The sequence below is a fragment of the Macrotis lagotis genome, chromosome 1 (assembly GCF_037893015.1).
Source record: "Macrotis lagotis isolate mMagLag1 chromosome 1, bilby.v1.9.chrom.fasta, whole genome shotgun sequence".
Lineage (NCBI taxonomy): Eukaryota > Metazoa > Chordata > Mammalia > Peramelemorphia > Peramelidae > Macrotis > Macrotis lagotis.
Genome location: NC_133658.1, coordinates 82,737,337 through 82,760,656, shown reverse-complemented (window position 1 = coordinate 82,760,656; position 23,320 = coordinate 82,737,337). Strand labels below are relative to the sequence as shown.

The 23,320-nt window shown below is 36.7% G+C and overlaps 1 protein-coding gene across 1 annotated transcript in view; it reads right to left on the bottom strand.

The window, feature by feature from the left end:
- Positions 1-23,320, bottom strand: part of WWOX (WW domain containing oxidoreductase) — a 1,413,871-nt gene that overhangs the window by 318,173 nt on the left and 1,072,378 nt on the right. The window lies entirely within an intron of this gene.

The window sequence follows — 23,320 nt, the reverse complement described above, 5'->3', positions numbered from 1 at the left end:
GAATAGGAAAGGCTCAGAAAGAAATCAAATTGGAAATCTTTCCTCCCCCCTTTGAATACCCTGAAAAACTATCAATTTCTTAACTTTCCCCTATCCCTCCTTCCCCCCCCTCCCCCAGTGAAGATCCCAGCATCCCTAAGGTTCTCAAATTCCCTTGACCAGCTGTCTGGGGATGAATTTCTTAGCAATGAATTTGGCTGATGCATAGGTTCACAAGATTTACACCTGCAAGGAACTTTCAAGAGATTATTTGGTCCAAATGCTTCATTTCACGTACTAGGAACCTCTGATATCATTATTACCCAACCTGACTAACTAATTTTATATATGAGGACAGAAGTTTGGAGAAGTTGTGACTTGCTCAAGGTTGTGCAGCTTTTCAGTTGGTTTCATTGGTTAAGGAAACTGAAGCATAGGGGTCAGATCCAGAGATCCTCATTGCCAACTGGTTCTTGGCAAATAGATGCACCGCCAATCTAAACTTTTAAGTCTCCCACTTTGAATAAGGTTTCCCAGAGCTTGTACTTTGCCAGTCCAGTCTATGAGAAACTAGACTCACTGAATATTAGAGATGGACTCTGATAAATGTGGAAATAGGTCAGAAAATTTAATTTTTTTTAAACTACAAAACCCTTTCTCTGGATTAAAATAAGAGAGTGACATGAAGATGAAGTAATGAGACTAATTTCTTGTATGGTCAATCGTGGTAATTTCAACAGCATCTAATCCTGGTTCTAAACTGGACTTTATATCAACTTCCTTAGGTTTTCTTTGAAAAAAAAAGTAACAAAGGGGATGAAATCACAGCTTAAAATCATATCATATGGAAATTACAAAAGGCAGAAACTAAGTTTGAACAGGAAATGCCTATTTTCTTCAGTATCTTTTGCTGGTTCATCATTCTGTCACTAGCACTAACTGCCACCAAACCTCCAAAGTTCTGGTACATTGTAGGTGCTTAATAAATGCTTTGTAAATGATTGATGGCTTATAGGGAAGAATACTTGTTGGGGGGAAAAGGGGCAAGGAGAGTATCTCTGCTTTGAACTGAACCAGTTTTATTTGATAGGACCCATCATTCATAGAATAATGATAATAATGACAACAACACTAAATGTAAAAGATTAATGCTAGGATACCCAGGACCCTTTCTATCTAAATTATACTGAATAAGAGAAATGAATTATTTCACTATAACATAATAATAAATTTTATATAATAATATAAATGATGATGATGATGATATAACATTAGATAGAATCAGAAAGACATGCTTAAATCCCATCAGTTGCTTACTAGCTGAGAAACATTTAACCTCTCTATGCCACAGTTTCCTTAACTGTAAAATAAGGGGGTTGGACTTAATGACCTTCAATGTTCCATTAACTCTAAAACTAGTATCTTGTTTACACAATGCTTTAGACTTTTCTAAGTTCTTCTTTAAAGAATCTCATTTAAACCTCATGACAACCTTGGGTGTCACATAAAGACAAATAAATGATTTGGAGACAGTTGCATAGCCGGTGTCATAGGTTGGATTATTATAATCTTTCTGACTACAAGTTCAACACTCATACTTAGTCTTGATGCATTCATATTTATAGATTAAGAGGCAGATGAAACATCTAAATGAAACGGGGAACTTTTCCATTAATTTAAATTTGGAAGAACTCCTAATATAAGCATCAGGTTTTGATACACTGAAATTTGCATATTTTTGACTTGCATTAAAAAAAAACAATTTCAAGGTCAATCTCGGTGGCGAAATAGAGAGCCAAAATGAAAAGTAACCCTATTAAAAGTCTACCAGTGTTTTGCATATTTATTTTTTTCTTCTCTTATAGCAAGCACTGGGAACTCATAAATCAAAAAATCAAGGTAAACAAATACCAGAGGTTATTTTAGACAAAATGTATACTTTTTATTTTCTCTATGTAAACAGGCAAGCATTGCTATTACTTGGATTCCTAAAGAATGCAATAGTTATGTGTGTGGAGAAAATCTACATATAATAATCTCATCTCAGAAGGACAGCATCCACATAAAATGATGACCACCTCAACTGAAATTTGAGCTAATGAATTAGAAGTTATGTATATTTTTAAAAAGCCTCAAATTTGGAATTTTTTCTAGAACTGTGACTCCCAGACCAGGGAATTACTAAGTTATTGCAAAGGTTCCTAAATCTACAAGCAAATCCACAAATAATCAAACATACTTCTGTAGATGGTATAAATATCTTTGCACAATCCTGCATAATTTTCAAATTTTACATATATATATATATATATATATATATATACACACACACACACAGACAGATATCATATACATGTGGCATTCTATTGGTTATTAAAATACAAATTCTTTGAAAAGTATCAAAATTTAGAGAAACTTCTTATATATTTTATTAATAAATACTAACAATGACAATTACTGTGTGTCTTTGCAAAATTTTTGAATGTAAAAAAATCTTGAAATTTTGTGAACTTGAATCTCTGTTCTAAAAGAGATGCTAGTCTTTCTATATAAAAGTCTTCCTATATAAAAACAATGGTCAAATCATGGACAGCTTATGGCCTACCCGGGGCAAAGAACATAAGAAATGAGTATAATCAAGCTATGAAGTAGCATTTAGTGGGGACTGAGTCCAAGGTTATCAGAAACAGTGCAAGGACATCCCTGAAGACAACCCTGAATAATCAGAAATGGCAGTCTTGTCCACATATGTTCTCTACCTGTGTCTCTTTACATTTATGAACACCCTTCAAGTATCTACTATTTCCATTGATACCCAAATTTGTGGCTATTTTGTTACTTCTTTTGGTTGCTACATCATTTCAATGAATTCCTAAGTTCTGAATTGAGTCAACCAGTTGACTCTAAAAGAAAATTCATCAATTGATGTTCAAGAACTATAGTTGGGATAGGGGAAAGGGACCTTCTTATGTGCCAGCCACTGTGTAAGAATTTTACAAACATCTCATTTGATCCTCACAACCACTCTGGGAAAAAGGGGTTATTTATTATCTACATTTTATAACTGAGGAAACTGAGGAAGGCAGAAGTTAAAGAACTTGCCCAGAGTCATTCAGTTAGAAACTGAGTTTGGATTTGAATTCAGGTCTTCCTGATTCCAGACTCAATTTTCTAGCCACTTGTACCACCTATTTACCTCCAGTTTTAGGAGAATAGACCTAGAGAATAACCTTAAACCTGCGTTATACATCTCCCAAGGAATGTATCTTATTACCAAGAGAGAGGGGAGTATCCCAGAGTGGCATTTCACAAAAATTTGAAGAGCTATCACACTGTAGAAATTTAGATTTGCTCTGGTTAGTCCCTTAAAAGGAAGAATTAGGTTCAAAGGGTAGATGCTACAAAGAGCAAGATTTCAGATTGGTATAAGAAAAAGTACCCTAACAATTCGAACTGACCTAAAACGCAATGAATTGTTTTATTTTGATGGTCAGTTCCCTATCACTGGAGGTGTTCAAGCAGAGTCCAGATTACCACATCAAGGATGTTCTCAAGGGAATACTTGGAAGGTCTGAGTAGGACTTGATGGACTCTGAGGGTTTCTTTCAGCTCTGACATTCAGTGACCTTAAAATTTGCTTCTAGAGAAGAAATGCTACATTTGCCTCAGTCTATGAAGACAATTCCCACAGAGATGTTAAGATATCGCTTAACTAATTAGTAGCATTGTTAGAATGGATATGAAGCCTCCCAAGGCTACTACTTTGAAGAGACCCATTTTCGTGTGGATGCTTAAGTTCTTGGTCTTTATTATTTATAAAAAAAAAAAACAACCCATAATTTTATCAGTATAGTTGGTTCCTTCTCAGACCTGCAAATGGTCCTTCCTCTGTGCCTCTAAGGGCCAACATTATAGTTTGTTCTTGGATCTCAACAGAGGTCCCTCCTTTGATGCTATCAAGAAGTCCTCTATGTCTGCTTAAAGTATCCTCTTAGTGTCCAGTCTTTCTGATGATGAGACTATAATGCATCCACTTCCTTATTTGAGGTGCTGTGGTTCATTCTATGTAGGAGGCTCCCCTAGGAAAAGATCCATGGCAGATAGTAGCATGAATTGCTACAGTTCAAATTCCTTCCCAAGCAGACATCTTCCCGGTGACAAACCACACTAAGTTTATCTGGATTAGTCCTAGGACCAAAGATTCAGTGTTTCTCAAGACTTTTTCTGGATAAGTAGGAGCTGCCACACTGTGGGTTGCACTGGCATAGGTACCAGAGGAGGACTTTGGTGGAAGGTAGTATCCATACATATGAATCTCCACAGTATACTGCATCCCACAAAGAACAAATGCATCATGGGGTTCATAGTTGGGAGGGACCTTAGAATTCATCCAGTCTGACTCCTTTCTTTTCTAGAAGTGGAACACCTAAGAGTTGCTTAACAAATATTTGTTAAATTGATGCCCAATGAAGGGAAAGTAGTTGCTTAGGCTCCCATAACAGGTCAAAAAGCAGGGCAATGGGTCCTAAGATGATTCACCCACTGAATATAGAGGCTTTGCAATTTTTTAACAAGAGTAAAACTGCCCATCTTACTTTCAGTTTTTATACCACGAGGCTGTTGTTAATACTTCATTTCCCAGAGAGTTCCAAAGATTCAGAATGTTACACAAGCCTGACAGTGATGGATTAAAACCATACCTTCCACCCAGCTCAAACAGTAGTACTTACTTTTCTAACTGAAATCAGGGTTGAATGACTGGAGCTATTTACTGTAAACTGGAATTACTGAAGTGTTGTCAGAAATCTTTCTTTGTTTCGGTTAAGTCAGATCCTAGCTCAAAGACAAAATGCAGCTGAGTATTGACTGTACCCCGGAATAAGTGGGAGATGTGAGCAAATCCGTTCTACTTCCTGGGCCTCAATTACCTTATTTTTAAATTAAAGGAAATGGCCTAAATGGTCCTTGGTTCCTTTTTGACTTTGATATCCTGTGGGCCTATTTGTTACCATTCTTTGGTCTTTCTAACTCTCTGTAGAGTCTTCAAGACACCTTCTATCTCTGCCATTTTCTCTTCTGTTCTAAACTGCCTTTGAGTTTTAAAGTACAGTAGCTTATGTACCGAGGTACTACCTAGCTCTGACATTCTACATTCTCAGGTTCTTCTGAGTTTTAATATCTGATATTTTGATGTTTTAAGGTCCCTTTAGTCATTCTGTGATCTGTGTTCTGTTTTCACACTCTCTGTTCCAAGGATTACACTATATAGAACAATGGAGAGAAGTGACCATAACTATGGTTTAAAACAGTCATTAAGCCAACCTTAAACACCAGACTTACTATTTTTTTTTTAACGAGAAAGACACCATCTAAATTTGGATTGGAATATGCTGTGTAAGATGCTGATTATATTTCTTCTCCCTCTTTGCCCCCCAGGTTTGCTAACAACTAACAACCACAGATAGATCCCAGATGCCATTTTGTTGGTGAAGAAAACCTTCCAGTGGGTCTTGCCAGGGGAAGCTCCTGCCAAAGAAAACGCCGTCCCAGAAATGTTCTTGGCATTGCCTTCATGCAGTGCCAAGAGCCTACAGGAAATGCTGACCTCCCGGAGAGGGAGACCTGCAGCTGTGCTCCTGTCTCCAGGGTGAATTCCCCAGATGGGAATATTTGATGAAATTAGAAAGAAAACAACTCCACATCAGAAGCTGTGCTGGCCCATTACTGAGACTTTGACCATGGTGACCTGAAGGGTTGCCCTATTGGAAGGGTGGACTAGGCTGATTCTGCAGTTCATAACAATAGTTCCCATTTCTAAAGTGCTATAATATGTACAAAGTGTTTTCATCACAACAATCCTTCAACAGAGTTAAGGAAGGAACTATTTCCAGAGAAGAAAGTGAGGCTCAGGAAGAAGTAATTTTTCCATGAAGACACAGTTAATGAGAGACAGCACAGGGCAAGGAAGGAAAAGGTCTGGAGTCTGCAAGGCTGGGGTTGAACCTGTGAGAGCTTCTCCCCTCTGTGACCCATTTCCACATTTGTAAAATGGATTATTGAGTTAGCCTTGAAGTCAGGAGATGGAAGTTCGAATCTTAACTCAGACATCTGATGTGACTAGCAGTGTGACCTTGGGTGAGTCATTTAACCCAATTGGTTCTCCTCCAGGGCATCACCAGTCATCCTGATTCATCTCTGGCCACTGGATTCAGATGACCCTGGAGGAGAAAATAAGGCTGGTAACTTAGCACAGCCCCCCTCATTCAAATCCAATTGATGGGCTTATCATGGCATCACCTCCCTTCGAGAACGAAGGGCAAAAAAAAAATCATTTGTTGAGTTAGATGATCTTTATCATATTTTTGAGATTTTTGACCCTAGTAACTTCACCATATAAATTAGAATTTGACCCCGATCTCTCTTCAGAAGCCCTTTCTACTCTACCATATTGTTTCTATAAAAAAAGAGCTGATAATTATATAATGAGATTTGATTCACAAAGCACTTTATTATATTATCAAAATTAATCCTCACAATAATCCTGATCACTCTTCTGTTTCTATGGATGGGTTTCATGGGTTAAAATTCTTTCACATTTTGGCATTCTCTGATCCTAATTGTTTTGTGAAGATAATGATTGAAATTCTTATGCTCCTGAGTCAACCTTTCTACCCATATGAGAAGTTGAGTTATTTTGAGCAATGTTTTTTAAAGAACAAGGGTATATAGTGATTCCTTTTCAAAGTTCTTTTCTATATTTTAGCAGAATCTTTATAAATCACTGTTGTAAAAACAAGGCAAGGAGAAGGCTAAATATGCAGTACCTAGAAACTGAAAATTCAAGTATTTGCTTTTTATAGGACACTTGAGGCTCTTAAAAACAGAACCACTAGAAAACAAATCCAAAAAAAGAGAGGGAAAGAAAATCACCGTATGGTAACAGAAACACACTACAGAGCTGATTAGCTTGTGAAAATAATCACAAAAACATAGACTAAAATTTAAAAATATGTGGCCTTCCTTCCCCCCCATTAAGTTTTTAAATGGATTTTTTCAAAAAAAGTGAGTCTTCACTAAATTTTGATACAATTACTTTTCAAATATTTCATGGGGTTTGTGAGGGTCAAAAGTTTAACTGGTGTCAACTTATTAAAGTATGCCTATGTTCAGAGGTATGTGCACATTAAACTTTAAGTTTTAAAAAAAGCAAAAACTCTAAATGTCCTATACTTAGTTTGGATGAGGAATGCTCGGGTCTAAGTTCATGTCTTCTTAAGTTCAGGGTCTACCACTTCCCTGTCGCATTTAAATGACATGACATGGTAAGTATTCCCAGCAATGCAGAGACATAAGTCAAGGGATATGAGAGAAGAAAATGTCTCAGGCCCTTTCCTTTGTTTCTCACATTATCGTTTTCTCCTAGAGTATCGAGACCTTGGAATTTCCATCTTTTGTATCTTTTGGAAGTGTGTTTACAACAACTTTAATGGCTCTCCGTAGCATTGAGATATCCTTGGCAAAATCAGTATTCACTTCGAAAGGGAAAATATTCTGAACGAGCAAGAAGTGGAAGGGAAAACAGAGGGCCTGAGACATGATTATTAAGCTCATGGGTTTAATGAAACCCAAACATGGTGAATACATTATGTAAATGTACCTGGACAAAGGACTTCTGAAGTCGGGCAGACCACAGTAACCAGGATCTTTGCCTGCAATTTCCATGAACAGATCCTCGCTGAAACATCACTTTCAAAACTGCAAGCCAGAGGGTGTACATGGAATGAAATATTCTATTTAGTTTTAAACCCCAAATTCTAGTTTGCTAAAGCAATAGTGGTTATTTATGGGAGAAAAAAGCCAGAAGTGGAAAAGATTTTTAGAAATTATCTACTTCAACTCCTTTAATAGATAAGGAAACTGAGGCACAGGGAAGGGAAGAGAATTTTCCAAGTTTACTCAAAAAGAAAGTAATAGAATTGGGACCTAGGGCATTTGACTCCAGCCTCAGAATTCCACTTTTTTCCTCTCAGAATTCTTTTTATCATATTCCAAGTCATTTCTACATAGTAAGTTCTTGTCTAGAGTCAGAAGAATAATCTGCTAAACTTCCGAGTGAGAAGCAAAAACAACTGCTGTGAATTCTGTCTAAGCTCCTATTTTGAAAGAATCACATCTATATAAAGTATACATAAGCATAAGCCCGTGAGACTGTGGGAAACAGATGAAGACATCGGTGGCAGGCAAGATGGATGAGCCAAATCTAAACAAGATGTAATTAATGGAGGTCAATGTAAAATCCTGCACATAGGTTTTAAAAAAGGAAAATTGGACAAGGACAGGAGAGTAGAAAGATGATCAGAGAGAAGTGCATAGGATAACAGATCTAGAATTGGGAGAGATCTCAAAGATTTTCTCTCAATTTATAGATGAGGAAATTGAAGTCCCAGGCAAATGAAGTGACAGATCCAAGGTCACATGGCAGAAAGCATTGGAAGCTAGATTTAAATAGAGATACTCTCACTAAAGAGCCAGTATCCTTTCTGCTTCTCTACATGATCTATTTTAACAAGCATAAACAATTTCTTGTGTACCTGGAGAAGATTGATTTAGTTAAAATAATCCATAGCTGTTATACTTCCCTTGTGAGGAATGAAGTCAGCATTGACCAATACCAATTCTCAGGAGAGGGCAAATAAGAAGCCTTCTCATGGGGTCTTAGGTTCTGAAATTACTACCATTCCCAGTGACTGACCCTAAGAAATAGCCTGAATGTGGGAGAAAACATAATCTAATATAGGATGGGAGGCTTTAGAGTTATCTAAACTTAGGGAAGAAAGAGAAACTTAATGGTCCTAACTCAGGATAGGTACTAGACCATAACAAAAACTAGAGATGTCAACCTTTCAGAAGGTGGTCACATACAATTCCTTGTCAAGTAGAATTCTAAGTACCTGCCAAATATGTGTGTGTGTGTGTGTGTGTGTGTGTGTGTGTGTGTGTGTGTGTGTATATATATATATGTATATACATATATATGTGTGTATATATGTATGTATATACATATACATACATATATATTTGATTTAATTCTAAATCGCTGATTTTATGATGATTAGTAAAAATTTATTAAAAGGAGGCTGTATAGCATAGTGGAATGACTGGAATGGGATGAGGAGACAAGAGTTCAAATCCAGGGACTGGTACTAAACTAGCTGTGTGACCTTGGGTAGATCACTGAACTTCTTTGACTTCTCTGGTCAATAAAGGAGCTAGGATAGATGATCTCTAAAGACTCTTGCAGGCCAAACACACTATGATTTTATAGCTAGATGCATTAATTCAAGCACTAGCAAGTAGATACCACTCTTATTATGAGATGAATGGCACTCTATGGACTAAATATGCTCAGAGTGAATTTTTTTTTAATTTTAATTTTTTTGGATTAAAAGAATGAGACACAATTGATTGAGGCATAATATAAAGTAGCTTGCGGCTTAGGATAGAGTAAGGATGCAGGAGGTGGGAGGACAGGTGGGGGGTAGCTTCTGGTTTACTGATGTTGCAAGCTAGAAATAGCTATGAAATTGTATAGTTCATCCTCACATGAAGTGTACTGATTCAATAAAATCTTAGATTTTTTTTAATTATTAAATTCTGGGTAATACCAATACTTGCATTTCCAAGGTTGTATCAGTTGCCAGTTTGCACTGTGACCTCACTGTTTCTTCTTTCTCCTCCCCCTCAATTCATAGAGTAACTTCAAAGTCCTTATAAAGGGTTTTTTTCTCAGGTACTTGGAGCTTATGTAACTGGGAACTCTGGTTTTTCTTATGAAAACTATAGTGAGGGCATTACCAGAGAGATGTCTCTAACAATCCTAGTGAGTAAAGAGACCTAGACTGAGAGATCCTAAAACAGGAGCAGGGACAGTGAGCATGCTTCCACATAATTCCATCTCAACTGTTTCACTGTTTCACTGACTAGTATATGAACCAAGTCAAGTCAGTTCAGATTTCTAGAACCTCAAATATCTAGATCATAAAATAAAAACTGGACCAGATAGTCATTAAATTTCTTTCCAACATCCAAGGTCTAGATTTTCTTGTATATAAAATGTAGATGATACCTCCATTTTTTATTTCACAAGGTTGTTGTGACTTTCAAATGGGATAAGATGTGAAAATATCTAAAAAGCACTATCTACATAAATATGAGGGGTCGATTATTCCTGTTGAAGTTTGTAGAGGAAATATTTAGGAATCAAATTCACTCTTAATTTTACCCTGGTCTATAGAGTCAATATCCTTGCTTAATTTTCCATCTCTGGGTGCTGAAATTATGTAAATCATAACTTTCATTAGCACAGGATTTTAAATCAGTGAAGAAAAATGGCAAAAGAAATTCTGCATTCTGCCTTCACTGGATCCATCTTGGCACAGCACGGTTTAGAAGCTAATGTCTTTTCAAACAGCTCTGTTTTGCCTGCAGAGTTGAATACCCTCATTATGGTGTTTGAAAAAAGTTCCCTTATGTTTTTTTAAAGAGCGCCATTCTTCAAAAAGATGTCAAGAAGATTCCACCCCCACCCTGCTTTCCCAACACCCCCCTGCTACAAGGTGTAATGTAGAGATAAGCACAAAATCTGGTTGGAAATGTGACCTATATTGGACTGGCAATGCTTCCCATCAGACCAACAGCAAGGTCCGGACATGCTTTTGTCCTGCCTTACTGCCCAGAGGTTTTTAAAGTAGCACATACATTTGTGGACATAAGTACAGTGGGGAAGTAAATTATTATTATTATTATTGTTATTTAAGGTGGTAGATTATTTTGCTAATAGAGTTCATCAGTATTGCTTACAATTCCCTGGTCTTCCTTACTAAAGCTAATACCAGGTCTTCTGGAAAACACTTCATTTTCATACTTGCTGTTTGAAAAGGAGAAAAAAAGTGGTGTATTTTATGGATGAAATGGGTGTTTATAAAAATAAAATAGGTCACTTTTTCCTTCTCCCCCCTCTCTTCTCCTGAAAGACAAAGAAGGATTTCTAACATATGGATAAGGGCAAACCAGGCTCCTGAACTGGGCATTCAGAATAAAGGTTGGAAATGTTTTCAGGCAGGGCTGACATGAAACATGGAAACTGTTTGGGGGAATCCTTGTGTCAGACAAAAATGGTGGGGTGGGGGTGGGGGAGTCCAGGCTGCCATGTCAGGTGGCCAAGAATCTGGGCCAGTTCCTATAGCTCCAGGGAGAGGAGACAGAGCCTGGAGATAAAAGACTAGGTATCTGTCAGCCAAGTCACAATCCAGAGCAGCAGAGGAATAGAAGGTGGAATGGTCCTGAGGAATGAGAATGGGGATGGTAAGTAGACTCAAAAATGCATCATGGGGGCAGCTAGGTGGTGCAGTGCATAGAGCACTGGCCCTGGAGCCAGGAGTACCTGAGTTTCTCAGACACTCAATAATTACCTAGCTTTGTGGCCTTGGGCAAGCCACTTAACCCTAATCCTGTTACCTTGCAAAAATTAAAAAGAAAAAATGCATCATTGAAGTAGAGATACTATGACTGAAGAAGAGAAGAATTAGGTGGAGACAAAAATCACTATCTTCAAGTATTTGAAGGCTTCTTATGTGGAAGGGGGAATGGAATTTATTTCACTTAGAGTTAATGGAAGGCATCACAGTATGATTTAAAAAAAAATCCCTGGATTTAGAACAAAGGGATCCTGGTTCAAATCTCAGCAGTGTCAATTACTAACTGTGTGACTTTGACAATGTAACTTAAACCTGTTGGCCTCAGCTTCCCCATTTGTAAAAAATGGGTGTAGAAATTGGGACTGGATGATCACTCTAAGGTCCTTTCCAGGGCTAGATCCCATGATTTAGTTACAAGGTAGAAGATTGTTGCAGGACATAAAGAGAAACTTCCTATTGGATCTGTCTAATGATGAAATGCAGATGAACAAATTCCTCATTGCTAGAAGTCTTTAAGTAAAGGCTATATAAATTACTTGCTAAGGGGGATGAAGAACATATTTTTCATGGAGGAACTGATGAAGGCGATCAGCTATTAAAGGAAACTTTTCCTGATCCCAGTTGTCTCTTCTACCCTGACTCCTACCAAATATTAATTTGTATTTATTTATATATTTTCATTATGTTATTAATAGTGCTTGAGATGGAAAGATAGTGTCAGAGAAACAATAAACATGGATGAACCTTGAGAGATAGTGGAGGATGGTCCATGGGTCACAGAGAGTTGGACCTGACTGAATGACTGAAAAACAACAACATACTAGTGCTAACATTTATATAGAATTTTACAATCTGTAAAAGTACCTTACACATACATTCTCTCATCTGATACTCATAGCAACACTATGAAATAGGCTATTATGTCCCCATTTTATTCTGATCCACTTCTCTGTGGACATGTTTTCACCCACTAAAATTTAAACTCCATGAGGGCAGGGCCCTTTTCATTTTTGTCTCGGTTTCCCGGGCACCTGTGACAGAGCCCGCCATGCCCTAGGCAGCTGATAAGTGTCTGCTGAATTTATATGAATGACATTCTGATTTTAACCTTAAGTATATATATATCTGTGATTCTCTGAGTCTGGAAGGGAAGAAAACCTATTGTATACCTTCTTGCCCTCTTCAAAATTCTTTCCTCCCACATTCAACTCAGGCTGATAAGTGTGGGAAGAGTGAAAACACTGCTGGCAGATCGGGAGGTAAAAAACAAAGAATTCTGGGAAGCAGCCAAACGCCTTGGGCCAACCCTCCTGACTGAACTGTAGGAACACTAAAATAGATAATGTCTCTAGGGTCCCCAATTCAGAAAATGACGTGGCCTACAGTATTGTCAATAGAAAAAGATAATTAGAACTCTTAAAAATGACCCTCTTCACAGCCTTTCACCCCCAATACACAATCCTGAGATAACTACATTGTATTCATATGAGAAATAGCTTAGTGCACTAAAAAGAGGGCTAAAGTTGCCAATCCAGGGTTCTAGTCCTACCTGCCATGTGACTTGGAAAAAGAAAAGTCATTTCTCTGAGCTTCAGTTTCTTCATCCTAAATAAAGATATTATTTTCTTATTAATGCTAAAGGCACTATGGAGTATTGTTTAGAGTGCTGGTTGCACCAATGTTCAAACTCTACTTAGACTTATACAGCTGTATGAGCCTAGGGAAGTCACCTTACTTCAGGTGTCCTCAGAAATTCTAAAACTAGAAGATTCAGAGAAGGTCCTCATCTGCAAAGGTGGAAACAATCCACTCATTCTGGAGTGAAATCTCAGGTCTAGTTTTTATCCTTAATCTTTCATTAACTCAGACATAAAATGAAGAGAACCCATTCTTCATGCCTTTCTCATACAATGGGAATGATATTTATACTATTTAACCCACCCATTTGTTGTAAGGATCAAATATAGGCAAGGCACTTTGTAAACTATACAGAATTTACATTAACACTAGCTATTACTATAGCTTAAATGCAAATTATTTCTGTCAAAGCTATGTAAAAAGTCATTGGAGGAGTTGAATATAGATTTCAACAAAGGCCAAGTCTGCTTTCTTCTCTAAATTAAGTCCATGCAGCTTCCACATAAGAGACAACATTGGCTATTTCTTTTCAAAGGTATTTTTGAGAGCGTCAGGCCCTACTTTATCAGGACATGAGTTTCAAAACAAAGTTTTCTTCTCTCTGAATGCATAACCCACAAATGTCTTTTTCAAGTAATAACCATAGCTAATTACACCCACTAAATAATCTCAGTTTACAAGTTTTTCTGTGTTTACCTAGTTGAGGATTAATCACATTGAGCTGGAGAACAAGGCTCTGGAAAGCATGACACTATTATTCTAAGGAAAAGGAAGCCCCTCTGAAAGGCTGCAGTCATCCATCAACTTTCCTCTGTTAGAAGGGACTGGGTCAACTTCCTGGCCCGGACGCTCTTTTGTTATTGGGAGGCTTCCTCATCCTTCCAAGTCTTATGGAAGGGACTTCTTCTAGAGGTTGTTTGGAAGGCCTCATGTTATCAAGATGGGCCAGTGATCAACTCTGAAGGACATGGCATCGGGTATCTGACAAGTACTATAAACATAGAGATAACACCAAGTCTGTGTATATCGTATAGAACAATAAGACTCCTGAACTCTTTTTTTTCTTAATTAGTATTAGAAACAATAAGTGGGAAAAGTTTTGACATACCACTGTTAAATATTAGCTTTCATGCTTGTGCATTGATTGAGTTGATGATGAACTCATCAATTACTTCTCACTCTCTCCTCCGTTTTTCGTTTAAAGTTCTAACCTGAACCCTTCCTACTGTTGCAGTATTTATTTATTTATTCCCCTTCACACATTCTACAATGCAATTACACTGTCCCTACTCACTGTTCTTTCAAAACAATGCTTCATCTCCCATCTCCAAGTCTTTGGTCAGGCTGTGTCCCATGTATTGAGGGCTTTCCCTCTGCATCTTATTTATGCTGGTTTCCTTAAAAGCTCAGCTTGAATCTCACCTGCTATAGGATGCCTTTTCCAGTCTCTCTAGTTGCTAGTGCCTTTCTCTCCAGATCACATTCTATCTGCTCTGCATAGTTCTGGCAGGTGCCTAGTTATACATATGCTGTTTCTCTCATTAGAATACAGGCTTCTTAAGAATAGGGATGATGTTTCCCCACTAGGCACAAGGTTTGCAATCGACTGACCTGGAAGACAGAAATAATTTCTAGTCCAGAATCTACCACTAAACCCTGGGTGACTTTGGAAAAATTACTTTTTGAGACTTAACATCCTCTAATCTAAAATGAACTGGGTAAATTTGATGTCTCAGGGTTCCTTCTATTTCTAAAATTCTATGTTCTAAAGTCACTTATATTCTAGGTAGACAGATAATGGAGACAGTCTATGTTCTGTGATTCCTTTCCAGTTCTTCCATCTCTCACATTCTATGAATCTAAATACTAAATATCCAGTTTCCACCAAATTGTGCTGAGTTTCCCATGTCTGCTCAAGGCAGATAATACTATTACAACTTATGGGGAATAAAACATAAAACTTTGATAAACAACAGATTTGTTTCCAACTCTCCTTTTTGTTTGGAAATGGGAATACAGTTTGCATTGTTGATGCATTGTTAAGAAAATGTCCTTCCAGGAGAGAGAGAGAGAGAGAGAGAGAGAGAGAGAAAGAGTTGTATGACCTTGGCTAAGTCCCTTAAACTCTACTTGCCTTAATCCATTGGAAAAGGACATGGAAAATCACTTCAGTACCTTTGCCAAGAAAGCTTCAAATAGAGTCAGAAAGAGTTGGACATGACTGAATGATTAAATAGCAATAACAAAATGTCAAGGACAAGTGTTGTCCTAGATGAGAAAATGTAGACTGGTTAATAATAATAATAATAATAATTGATAATAATGATAGCATTTATAAAATATTTTACAGTTTGCAAAATGCTTTAAAAATACCTCATTTTATTCTCATAGCAGCCCTGGGAAATAGATAGTATTATTATCCCCATTTTATAAATAAGGAAACTGAAGTAGTCTGTGGATAAGTGACTGGTGCTGAGGGTCACAGGGCTAGATTTGATTTAGGTTTTCCAGATTTCAGGTCCTGAATTGTATCTATCATGTCATCTGGCTTCCACTAAAACAGTTGTGACCTTGAGAGGTATAGGAAGAACCTAAGCTCCTCTGAAATAGTTGAATATTGAAATGTGCACATTAACTTCTATGTTATGTTTCTTTCAAAAAAAAAACCATGTACTTTGCAAACATTTAATGCATCAGTTTCCAGTTTTATCACTTGCTGGCAATGTTGGTAGGACTCAGTAGCTAGATCGTTAAAGTGACTATGCCATTACTAGTGATCATGCTATATTAAGACTATTTACATTTATGACTGCTCTGTAGAGTAATATTTAAGCTATTTAGGTGGAAATTTTTTTTCTATGCTTCGGAATGCCAGTTTTGAAATGCACATATATAACATTTCACCTTATAGAACTCCAGCAGATAAATGATGAGAAGGTGATCAAGTTTATGTTTATGAATTCAAACAGTTCTATCAAAGGAACCTCATAAATCCACCTAAACAATATGAAAGATAGGCATTCATGGATATAGTGAAAGGGGAGCTGAGAAGTTCCCCTGAAAAGTTTTATCCATCCTGCAATATCTAGTTATAGAAACAAAGATCTGAATGATAGGCTTATGTGGCAAAAAAGAGGAGGTAACTAGATGGTTTTTGAGGTCCCACTCTGCTCTCGGTGTGTGATCCTACGATGGCATCCTTTATTTTAATCAAGATCACCATGAGTTCAGACTTGGCAACCCTGTTTCTGAAAAGCAGGGTCAGAGATGCAGAGCTGAATGGGATATTAGAGGTCATCCCATTCCATGCTCTCCTTTCAGGGACAATGGCATTAAGTGGCAGAGCTGGTGCTCTGACTCCAAGTTCCACTCTCCTTTCATTGAAAAAGCTTTAGGCCACCACAATCATCCAGAACTAAAAAAAGGTACAAAGATACTTTGTATGTACATTCTTTTTTTTTTTAGGGTTTTTTTTTTTTGCAAGGCAAATGGGGTTAAGTGGCTTGCCCAAGGCCACACAGCTAGGTAATTATTAAGTGTCTGAGACCGCATTTGAACCTAGGTACTCTTCACTCCAGGGCCGGTGCTTTATCCACTACGCCACCTAGCCGCCCCTTTGTATGTACATTCTTATTAAATGTATGCATGAATCTATACCTACAACTGGTACTAAGGGGAAGAAAGACTTCCTTGACTATTGCCCTCTAAAATCAGCACAGTGCCAGTTGCCCTCTATATAGATTTTAGTACTAGAGTTGCCATTTACTTACTGTGTGACCTTAGGTGAGTTGCATCCTCTGTAATATATGACTATATGGTCTGTTTCCTTGTGGGTTGAAAGATAAATCTTTGGGTGTTCTTTGAAGAGTTTAGGATATGATGAGGTGTCATTAAGGCTCCTTGGAGCAAAGATGAAGATGACAGGGGATTGGAATGTTCAGTTTGGAGAGTAGAAGGCAGAAGGGAACTCTGATAGCTATCAAGTTGAAATAGAGTGGAGATTTGTTTCCCTCTAGTCCAGAAGGGAGAACTCAAGAGAAACAGGGGAAATTACAGCATCGAATAACTAACTGGACAATAAAAATTCCTAAAGTGCTTCTATTTCCTAAAAAATTGGCCAATTCAAAAATGAAAAGGGCTGCCTTGGATGATCCATGAGCTCCTGTTTCTATGTTTGAAAGACTGTATAGTAATAGTAATAATAACTAATAGTTATTATTACTTAAACATAATAATAATAATAATAATAATAACTTTTATTTCCAAAATAATAAAAAGATTTTGAACTGGACTTCTGAATGCAGATCTGCAATTTATGATCTTCCAAGAATGGACTGAGGCAAGAGAAGAAGTGACCTGCCCAGGATCACCCAGTTACTATGTATCACAGAGGTGAAATTTGAACTCAGGTTTTCATTACTCACATAAAGATCAAATGTTATAGAGTATTTGACAGCTTAAAAATAAACTCTCAAAGGAGACCACAGGATTCTAAGATTTTATTTTTATTTTGGATGCCACCAGGGGTTAAGTCCTTGGCCAGAATCATACAATTAGTAAATATCTGAGGTTGAATTTGAACTCAGTTCCTCCTGACTCCAGAGCCAATGTTCTATCCACTATGTCACCTAGATGTCCCCATTCTAGGATTTTTAGATCTGAAAGACACCTTCTGGTTATCTAATTCAATGTGCTCTTCTGTAGTCAAGAAAACCAAGGTCAGAAGAAAGGAAGAGTCATGGGGCTAATAGTATCTGAGCTGGGACTCCAACCCAAGTCTCTTGCCTTCAAGTCTGATATTCTTTCTAGTATGCCACAAAGTAGTGGAAAAAACTCTAACAGATAATATTATGCCCTGATCTCTTGAGGGGGGAAATTTTTTTATATCTTACTCGCTGAGTGTGCCTTATTGGCTAATTATATAACTGAACTAGAAGTTGGTTTTAGAAAATCCGTTTTACTGTTGCCTAATCACAAGTAAAGACCATAAAGTTTATGAGAGCTTAAGGAACCAGCTTTTACAGAAGGGAACTGAAATGAAAATTAGAGGGGACATAAAATGAGAAGCAATAGAATTCCTCAAGGTGTTTTTCCCTGGACTGCCATGCAAAATTATAGTGTTGAGAAGATAGTCTTAAAGGTTTTTGCCTTGAATGAACAAGACATCAAAGGGGGAGACAGAGAGAGAGAGAGAGAGAGAGAGAGAGAGAGAGAGAGAGAGAGAGAGAGAGAGAGTTCAGAATCAAGCAATCAAGCAAGATAGTAACACTTTCAACACTTTCAACACAAAACACAGGGATGAGGCAACCATTATGAAATCTTCATCAATGTTCTTTGTGTGTTTGATTTAATAAGTTTTAAAAAATTATCATAAAAGCCTGAAGAAAAACAAAAGAGGATTTCCCTTCTTCCCCATAGTAAAGAAAGTTAGGGTTTTGCTTTTATGGATTTAAAGAGATAAGATAAATCCACATTTCCCTATCTTTCCAGAAGAATATAATGTATTTCATTAAAATATAAATTTCAATCATTACAAAGATTTTATTCTAAGGGGCTTTGATTTCTATAGGTCAGAAGCACAGAATTTCCAAGTTTGATGGGGCTTGTGACCATCAACGTATAAACGCAAAAAGCATGCTCTCTCTAATGAATTTGCCAGGTGGTCACCCAGATTTTGCTTGAAGATCTCCATTGAATGGAAATCCACTGTCTTCCAAGTCAGTCCAATCCACTTTTGGACAGCTCTAATTGTTAAGTAAGTTGTTCATTAGCAATGCCTAGGCATTGCTCCAAGCATTGCCTTCTAGACACAAGTGGCACAAGTTTCACAATTCCTTTTCCATGTGACAGTCTTCAATCTACCTCATCATAAGGAAACTGTCATTCCAGCCTTTGAATACATATAAAATAGCACCCCATTGTTCATTTTATAACGTATTTTAGAAATAGATATACCACAATTTACCAGTTAGTTGGGCACCATTTTATAGTGCACATGACCCTATTGGAGAGGATGTTTACTAAAGTATAAAAAGCAAAGGGTTAGAAGTGAGTCCCTCATTTTGCTCTTATAGTTATCCCTTCCACATGGGGGGTGGGGGCAGGGAGAGGTCATGACATCTCTGTAACATGGAAAATCCATAAAAAATTTTGGCTCTCCCTTGTGCCAGAGAAGTCTCCCGGCTGCACAAATGTACTTTCCTTTTTTTTTTCTTGATATCATACAATACCATACATATATTTTATACATTTCTAAGTTACTAAAATTTTTAAATGCTATCTGTTAGCTTTTGCGTGTCATCTGTAGATTCTGTCCCCAAATTCCCATTTCATTTCTTATGGCAATCTGTGATATATCAAAAATGCAATGGGAAAGGTTTTAAGGTGAAGCATCTATCTAAACTTTGTGACTTTTAGTATGTCCCTTCAGTTCCCAGGGAATCGTGTCCCTTTTGTCAGCAATGATAGGATTGGGCCAGATAATCTTGAAGGTATCTTTCTAGCTCTGACATTCAATAGTTCTATAAATTTAATATATTAGGCACATCTGTTCACTCGTTTGAAGAGTTCTAATGAGGGGAATTCTTGGGGTTTTGCTTCAAAGTGCTGTTGTCGAGGGATGAAAGACTATATATTTTTCATCCCTTAAGTAGTCCTCCTGGATATATGGTTTTCTGCTGGCCTGGCTGCCTTTTCACTTCCCCACATTCTTAACTGCCTATGTCCTTTTCCTAGAACCCATCTTTCCTCATGGCTATGCCAACATGATTGTACCCAACTAGACCATCTCTTGAAGATTCCACAAGGTTGAAGATCCCCCCCTAAAGTTACAAAGAGTTCTGTTTTTGAATAATTCCATCTTACAATTCATAAAATATAGTGCCCAGGACCGAACACAATATTCTAGGTGTCTCATGAGAACAGAATACAGAGCTATTGTCAACTCCCTATCCTGGACATTATGTCTTTCTAAGATTCTGTCAGCCTAAGATAACTTTTACTCTTTTGGCTGCCATGTCACATAGTTGACTCATACCAAGCTTACAGTTCACTAACCTCCAGATTCTTTGTTAGTAAAAAATCACTTATTGGGTCATGACTTCATTATCTTATGTTTTTTACCTTGGTTTTTTTTTTTAATCTAAGTGTAGGGATTTGCATTAATCCCTTTTAGACTTCATATGTTGGCCAGTCATTTAATACCAAGTAATAATTGAAATAATTCCATGACAAGTAGATGTGAAAATTAACAAACTGGTCCAGCAAACAAATTTAAAATCTGAACTTTAAGGGGGCATATAATAACCAACTATTTGATAAATGTAAGATTATAATTGACTGGAGGAAAGACTTCACAAACTGAATGTACTGTTGGCAAAACTAGAAAGCACTTGGGAGGAAATTAGATTCAGACCAGGTCTCTTACATTATGTTCAGCATTAAGTTTTAAATATATAAGTGAACTATATATAAAAACAGTTATATTACTTTGGAAATTAGAGAAGAATGGAGGTAACTTTCCAAATTATGGCTAGGGGTAAGATTCTAAATCAAATATTAGATGGGGAAATTATAAAAGATAAAAGAAACATTTTTGAGTTTAAAATTTTAAAGTTTCAGCAAGGAAAAAATTAATGCAAGCACTAGAACAAGAAGAAAAATTGTCTAGTCAGAAAAATTTTCACTTTACATATCTCTAAAAATTTAATAGCTAAGAAACATGGAAAATTGACAAATATTGAATAAATAATAGACAAGAAGCATTCAGCAATGAAACAAAGACTTTTCAAAGAAAAATCATGGGAAATACTAATCCAAATCACTAGTATTAAGAGGAATGTCTGGCACATGATAGGTGTATAGTAAATGTTTGTTGACTGAAATGCAAATTAAAACAATTCTATTGCTTCACCTCGCAAACCAGTAAATTGATAAAGTTGAAAAAAGAAAGAAATAGTAAATGTTGGAGGAACTATGAGAAAATTGGCACAATAATACATTGATGATAGAGTTGCAAATCAGTTCAGCCATTCTGAAAAATTTTGGAATTATAGGAAGAAAAGCACAAAATCGCTCATAATCTTTGATTGCCTTGATTGAGTGATATCATTACTAGCCTTATGCCTTAATGTCGAGAACTTAAAGTCAGAAAGAAGGACTATACAATACTAAAATACTAAAATTTGTATCTTAGTGGTATGGGAAAAAAAGGGAAAGAAGAAAAAGAGAGAAAAAAAAAGAAATGAGGTACATGCTCAAGACTGAGGAATTGTTGAACAATTATGATTTCATAATAAAATATCATTGCATTGTGAGAAATGATAGAAATTTAGGGAAACAAAGGAAGATTTGTGTGATTCAATATAAAAGCAAAGCAAGCAGACCAAGAGAATATTATATACAACTAATACAAACATATAAATGAAAAGAAATTGAAAGAAACTAAACTCTGAGTAATTGTAATGAACAGTCTTGGTTTTGGAGAACAGATGAGGTAGAGAGGTGAATGATTATAGGTACAAAATGTTGTGTACATCATAGTATTGGGCAACTTTGCTTCATTGGTTTTCTTTGTTACAAAGAAGGGTTACATTTGTGTGTGTGTGTGTGTGTGTGTGTGTGTGTCTGTCCCTGGAATTGGCTTGAATATAAAAATAGAAAACATCAATAAAACATTTAAAAAATAAAATAAAAGAAATGTATTCCTCAGACTTTTAGCAATAGGAATGATGTATTTTGTTCAAAGGTAAAATAAAGGCTGGGTTTCCAGCAGAGTGTACTGGGAACCTACACACAGGCAGGCTGCACACACTTTCCAGGCTATGAAATACGGCTCCTGTTTTGACACTATTGTAATAGCCTGGTTGTTCACTTTCCTTGTTTCTATGGGGTTTATGGTCCATAAAGTTTAATAACAATCTTAACAGCTGAACAGTGAGCACTGTGAGCCACTGGGAGGCTTCTCTACAAATGAGGATGGGCTTTTAACTATGGAAGCTCTGCCAGTAACAGAGACCCTTTTTTTACTGCTGGCCACACAAAATAATGGCATGATTAAAGGTGACACAAAATGGTGCTTCTTGGCTCTTAAACTTAAACACAGGCTAAATTCTTGGGATAACTTTAATAACAAATGGGGTCGAAACTTTGATGAAGCTTTTGCCTCTAAATTCTGAACATATAATGGATTGGAACTCAGTTCTACTAAATGTGTGACCTTGTGCAAGTCCCTTCTTCTTCCAGGTCTAAGTCATATAAGGGAGCGTGATGAGATGACCCAAAGGTTACCTAGGCTATGAGTTCCATGAGACATGTTATCTATTGTCTTTCCTATAGGGACTATCTAGTATTTACTCTGAAATACAAAATGGCATCTTAATTATTTCTTTGTAGGTCTAACAGACTTCCAGTAAATTAAATATTCTATCCCCAAGTCCAACCATCCCTTTTAACAAAGATTTAAAAAGAGAGGGAAAAAATGCATTGACCATTTCTGATATAATATTCTACAAACATAATTTACTATATTTGTAATGGATAAAGTACATTTTGTCAAAATTTTTTTCTTCCAGAGACAAACTTAGTTATTATAATTATACAAATATTCAGTTTTGTTTGATTATTCTTTCTGCTTATACTGTCACAGTGATTGTATATACCGTTTTCCTGGTTCTGCATAATTTAATTCACAACAGTTGATCTAAGTCTTTCCATGAGTCTTATGATGCATTAATATTTCATTACTTTCATGTACCACAGTTTATTTAGTCATTCCCCACTTGATAGATGCCTATTTTGTTTGTGATTCTTTGTTTACACTAAAAAAAAGGATGAGATAAGTATAAAAGATATTTCTATTTGTCTTTGACCTCAGTACTAGTATTAGGGTTAGCATTATGGAAAAGAAGGTAGTGCACTAGATAGAACACTAGGCTTGGAATCAGGAAGACTCATCTTCATGAGTTCCAATCCAGCCTCAGATACTTCCTACTTGTGTGATCCTGGGCAAGTCACATAACCCTGTTTGTCTTAGTTCCTCATCTGTAAAATGAGCTGGAGAAAGAAATGGTATCTTTACCAAGAAAACTCTAAAAATGGGGTAACAGAGAGTTGGAATGAATGAAATGACTGAACAACAAAAAGCATTTAAGATCTCTGGATCGAAGACTATGGACATTTTAATAACTTTCCTATTGTAATTTTTAATTGCTTTTCAAGGTGGCTGA